This window comes from Suricata suricatta, chromosome 8 (assembly GCF_006229205.1).
Source record: "Suricata suricatta isolate VVHF042 chromosome 8, meerkat_22Aug2017_6uvM2_HiC, whole genome shotgun sequence".
Classification (NCBI taxonomy): Eukaryota; Metazoa; Chordata; class Mammalia; order Carnivora; family Herpestidae; genus Suricata; species Suricata suricatta.
Window position 1 is genome coordinate 53,976,342 of NC_043707.1, and position 5,649 is coordinate 53,981,990.

The 5,649-nt window shown below is 39.0% G+C and overlaps 1 long non-coding RNA gene across 1 annotated transcript in view; it reads left to right on the forward strand.

Moving 5' to 3' along the window:
• Window positions 1-2,247: 2,247 nt before the first annotated feature.
• The window catches only part of LOC115299744, a 15,646-nt gene continuing 12,244 nt past the window's right edge, over window positions 2,248-5,649 (forward strand). The window contains exon 1 of the long non-coding RNA XR_003912316.1: window positions 2,248-2,294. This is a non-coding gene — a long non-coding RNA (uncharacterized LOC115299744). The remainder of the gene's footprint in view (window positions 2,295-5,649) is intronic.

Sequence of the window (5,649 nt, forward strand, 5' to 3'; positions counted from 1 at the left end):
CTGTAAGTGAATATTAAGACTCATAACCCAAATGAAAAGCTGTTATTGCAGAATACTCAAGTCATTTTCTAGAGCATAACATCTCAGCAATTTTAAAGATGTTTATTCAAAATACCAAGGAAAATTAGACAACATGATGACAGTCCCTTTGCAAACCTCAATTGTTAAAATCATTCTTGAACCACCCTACTGGAAAAGATCAACCAAACCCAAAAGCTTTCAATAGCATTACAATAAACAAATGCTGACTATGGTAATAAAAATGCCATAAGAATTTTAATAGCTAAGAAAAACAATCTTCTAAATAAAAAAGCCTCAACACTCTAGATGTATAGCTAGATTATTCTATAAAAGGGGAGGAGGTATAAATCTCTTCTATGGGCTTGAGAAAGACAGTCATCTGGGTAATAGGGTTCATGTGGTTTACCACTACACTACAGTTCTTGGCGAATCATTCTCCTCACAGGAGAATGTTCCAGAGACTGTTCTACATAGTAAATATCTCATTCAGTAATATGTGTATTTTATGAACTATCTCATTTTATTTTTAATACAGTGCATTATTTTTGGGCTGGAATGTGTTTTTCTAATAATTATTAAGTATCAGTTTTTAAAGAAATTTGTATACAATCTTCACTCTGTTTGACTTCCTTTTAGAGAACTGAAACAACATGCCAAGCAGTGGCTCTAAACGCATGAGTCTCACACTTGGGGGAATTTTTGCCTTCAGGGGACATTTGGCAACGGGTGGAGACAGTTTTGCATTTCAAAATTGGATTAGGGGTGGGGTGCCAGGGTGGCTCAGTCTGTTAAGTGTTCAACTTTGGCTCAGGTCATGATCTCATGGTTCCTGAGTTCGAGCCCCATGTCAAGCTCTGCAGTGATAGTGTGGAGCCTGCTTGGGATTCTCTCTCTCTCTCTCTCTCTCTCTCTCTATCTCTTTCTCTCAAAATAATAAAATGAACTCTAAAATCAGGATTAGGGATGTACTTCTGGGTCCTGAAAAGTAGAAACCAGAAATGTGCTAAACATCCTACAATACATAACATCACCCCCACAACAAAGAATTATCCAGCCAACAATAGGTGAATAGGGCCAAGACTGAGAAAACTTCTTTCCTTTTGTCCACTTTCCCTCCTTTTCTTTTTCCTTTTCTTCATTTTCCTTTTCATTTCTTCTCTCTCCTTTCCTTTCTTCCTTCCTACTTTCTTTCCTCACCTCTCTCTTCTTCCTTCCTTCTTTCTTTTTCCATCTTTCTTTCCTTTCTTCCATCTTTCCTTCCTTCCTCCCTCCCTCTGTTTCTTTTTCTTTCTTTCTCTCTTTCTTTCTCTCTTTCTTCCTTTCTTCCTTTCTTCCTTTCTTCCTTTCTTCCTTTCTTCCTTTCTTCCTTTCCCTTCCCTTCCCTTCCCTTCCCTTCCCTTCCCTTCCCTTCCCTTCCCTTCCCTTCCCTTCCCTTTCCTCCTTGCCCCCTACCTCCTCTCCCTCTCTTTCTTTCATAATGTCAGATAAGTCCAGCAGGAGTTGGGAGCAGAGTGCATCTCTCTCCTTCCTTTTGCCTCGGCCCAGTCTTCTCAGAGTCCACCTATCCCATCAAGAGCTCAGACAGCACAGCCAGAATGTCATTACCTGGCCAGATAGTAATAGATGAAGATGAGAAGGTAAATTGCTTCTACTGGAAAGGACACAGAGGCAGCTGATAACAGAAAAGTATTGCAGGGTGCATTCTGAGAAACCATTTGAAAAGAAATGTTTATTTATGAGGGTTCCAGAGAAAATGTTATTTATTGAATCTCACGATTTCTCCGCATAGATATAGTAGAGTTAAGAACATTCAATGTGTTTTAATACAGGAAGTTAACACTTTTATTTTTCCTCCTTTTCTTGCTACCCTGCAACTGTTTCAGATAAGCCTGTACTCACATTTCTAATGATTTCAGATCTTGTATTAATGGACCATCGCTGTCTGTTGTTAAAGAAAAAGATTTTTTGATTTATTTGCATAACAAATCTGGTAGTGGGAAAAGAACACATGTGGCACGGACCCTAGGATGAACTTTGGAGATGAGAAACAAGTTTGTGTTTTTGTGCCTAAAATGTAGGATGCACTTCCAGTAAAATTTTCAAAGAGCAGGAAGAGAAGAAAGAACTTGATGGCGACATAATGGTGAACCGCTGACAAGATGGAATCTTCCAGGGGCTTGGTCTCATTTCATCATCTGCTCATTTTCCAATCAAGAAGAGCATCCAGGTTAGCCCCGAGGGACTAGGTTGCAGCCAAAAGAAATTGCTTTAAGGTACATCCATCCGCTTTCACTGGGAATGCCCAGCAACATAATGGTTTTTCTTGACACGTGTTTATTTGGTCTAGCCACTCTCTGTGCATTCACGTCCAACGTCTCAGAGCACCTGCAAGCCCAGAGAGGCAAAGTCCACTTCAAGAATTGTTTTTTTTGAAAGAGATATTTTTAACCAGGGCTTGGGGCACCTAGTGGCTCAGTCCGTTAAGTGCCAGACTGCGTCTCAGGGTGTGATCTCATGGTCTGTGAGTTCAAGCCCTGTATCAGGCTCTGTGCTGACAGCTCAGAACCTGGAGCCGGCTTCTGATTCTGTGTCTTCCTCTCTCTCTGTCCCGCCCCCCCCCACGCTCTGTCTCTCAATCTCTCTCAAAAACAAATGAACATTAAAAAAATTTAAGGAGGGCTTGAAAGAGAAACAAACACTTTCCTGGACAAAAAGTAGCATGAACACAAATACAGATTTTTTTTTAAAGTGGTTATTTTGCTAAATAAATAAATAAATGTGAATAAATCTGACCCAGGAGTGATTCTATTGGTAGTAACTAGAAAATGATTTCAGTCAGTTAAGGGGAAATTATCTTACATCGAGTGAAATTTGTGATTTAACCTCTGCAATGTCAAGTTTTGGCACTGGACTCCCCTGAGTGCAAGCTGACAAAACATATAAACCCGCGGTGTTGCCGCTGAGAGCAGAACGGTACGTGGCTGGCAAACATCCTACATCTAAAACCAAAACTGAAAAAAATTAGTTATAAAGGCTGGGATATGAAGTAGTTAAATATATCTAGAAGGAAAAACAATCCCTTTCTTATTCCCTTGGGGGAAAACACAGTTATATAAAATAAGCATTTCAACAAATAACGTTAGAGTACCCCCAAGCAAAAGCTTTCCACAAAAGCATGCACCCCCCTTTCTATACTATATGTTTGTGTCGAAATATGGATCTAATTTTCCAGATGCTGTCTCGGAACACTGGAGCCACTCTTTGCATGTTCAGATCATGTGTTTTCTCAGCTTAGACTCTATGCCTACTGCGGCCTGCGCAATTTGGTGATAAGAATGCCTTTTGCAAAAATATAGACTTGTTTCTGCAAATGCATGTCTGAATAAAAGCTGTCAATAACTATTCATCAATATGTTTTACTGGCCAATTTTTTTTCCGCATCTGCAGTTCCTGTAATTTGTTGTGATAATGCCGGTTTAAAATAGCTATGATTCCATTCAGTTCACATTAACAGTAAACAAACAGACGGCTCACCAAAAGATGGATTTTCTTTTTCAATAACCCAAATATGCCATGTAGCCTACTTTTATAAATCTGAACACCTATGAAAATTATATTCTGTGATGGTTATTTTTTGTGTCAACGTGGCTGGGCCACAGTGGCCTGGTATTTAGTTAAATATTATTTTGGATGTTTTCTGTGAAGGTGTTGTGTGGACGAGATTAACATTTAAATTGATAAACTTTGAGTAAAGTAGATTACCTTCCATAATGTGGGTGGGCATCATCCAATCAGTTGAAGACCTCAGCAGAACAAAGACTGACCTGCCCCCAGCAAGGAAAAATGTTTTCGGTGGGCTGACTTTGGACCTGAACTGCAGCTCTTTCCTAGTCTTCAACTAGCAGCTTACCCCATCTGATTTTGGACTCGCCAAGCTGTCATAATTGCACAAGCCACCTTCTTAAAATGAATTCCTCTCTCTCCCTCTCTTCAAGGACAGATAGATAGATGACAGACAGACAGATTCAGAGATAGAGATACAAATATGTTTCCTCTCCAATGTCACTAGCTTTCGTTACCTTTCTGTTTACTCAGTCAATGACCTTGATATTCTGGACTTCCAAGAGGCAGTGCAAGCCTACTTTTTTTATCAAAGGCCCACCCTCTCTGATAAGGCAAGAGGATTTGTAGTCCAATTATTTTTCTTAAAGTAACCAGGTTTTTTTTCTTTTTTCTCTCTTCAACGGAAGTGTTCAAAAAATCACTTCCAATTTCCTTTGGGTCCTTAACTAGTTTAATTGTCTACTCAAACTCATTTCTTTCTATAGAACACTACTATAATTGAGAAATGTTAGATAATTTAAAATTAATCAGTATTTATTGAGTACCTAGTACATTTAAGAAATTGTACTGATTAGGGCCATAACAAAATAACATAAGAATAAACATCAATTAGTAGTTACATGTGTCAGTATAGAACTAGAACTAGCTATATCAAGTATAGAGGGAGTCTCTGGAAGGTAATGACTGCTAATTACCCAATTTGGAGCCAAATATATAACATGTAGTTACAGTTTTATTTTGTTTTTCTTGAATGGAATGAGAATTTTGAACAATTCTGTCTGTTGTACTGAAAAATTGGTGAGTTAGAAATTCATGATAACTGCTAGCAAAATAACAACAGGGACAAAACTCTTAAGTTTAATGGTGTCAACATAGAGAGCCACCTGTCATTTTTAATTAAAAAAAAATAAGACCTACTGAATCAACCTAATATGTTTCAGGCCCAAGTTTCTGTTGTCTTCTGAGCTCTAAGATACCTAAGTTCTAAGGTCTAGATACCTTAAACCTTAAGGTATGGATGGTCTTCAATCCATGCTTGTTGGACTGAATTGAGTCTTAACTAGAAGTGAATTCAGAAGACAGAGCAGGTGGTATGGGAACCTCCTTTTGATGATCTCCTAAATGCTCCATTTAGTTTACATTTTTATGTTTACCTGCACAAATTTTGTGGTATAAGAATTAGGGGCGCCTGGGTGGCTCAGTCGGTTGAGCGTCCGCCTTTGGCTCAGGTCATGATCTTCTGGTTTGTGGGTTTGAGCCCCTCGTCTTGAGCCCTGCTTTGGGCTCTGTGCTGACAGATAGCTTAGAGCCTGGAGCCTGCTTCAGATTCTGTGTCTACCCCTCTCTCTGACCCTCCCCTGCTCACGCTGTCTCTCTCTCTCAAAAAATAAATAAAACATTAAAAAATTTTATTTTTTTTAAATTATTTTTTATTAACGTTTTTAATTTTTTTTGAGAGACAGAGATTGACAGTGCAAGCAGGGGAGGGTCAGAGAGAGAGAGGGAGACACAGAATCCAAAGCAGGCTCCAGGCTCTGAGCTAGCTGTCAGCACAGAGCCTGACGCGGCCCTCGAACCCATGAATTGTGAGATCATGACCTGAACTGAACTGGGCACTTAACCGACTGAGCCACCCAGGCACCCCCCAAAAAAGAAATTTTTTAAATAAAAAAAAAAAAAAGAATTAAACTCTAAGTCAAAGACAACTGATAGATCTGGGGTAGTGTTTTTTTTTTTTTTTTAATGTTTATTTATTTTTGAGAGAGACAGAGAGACAGAGCATGA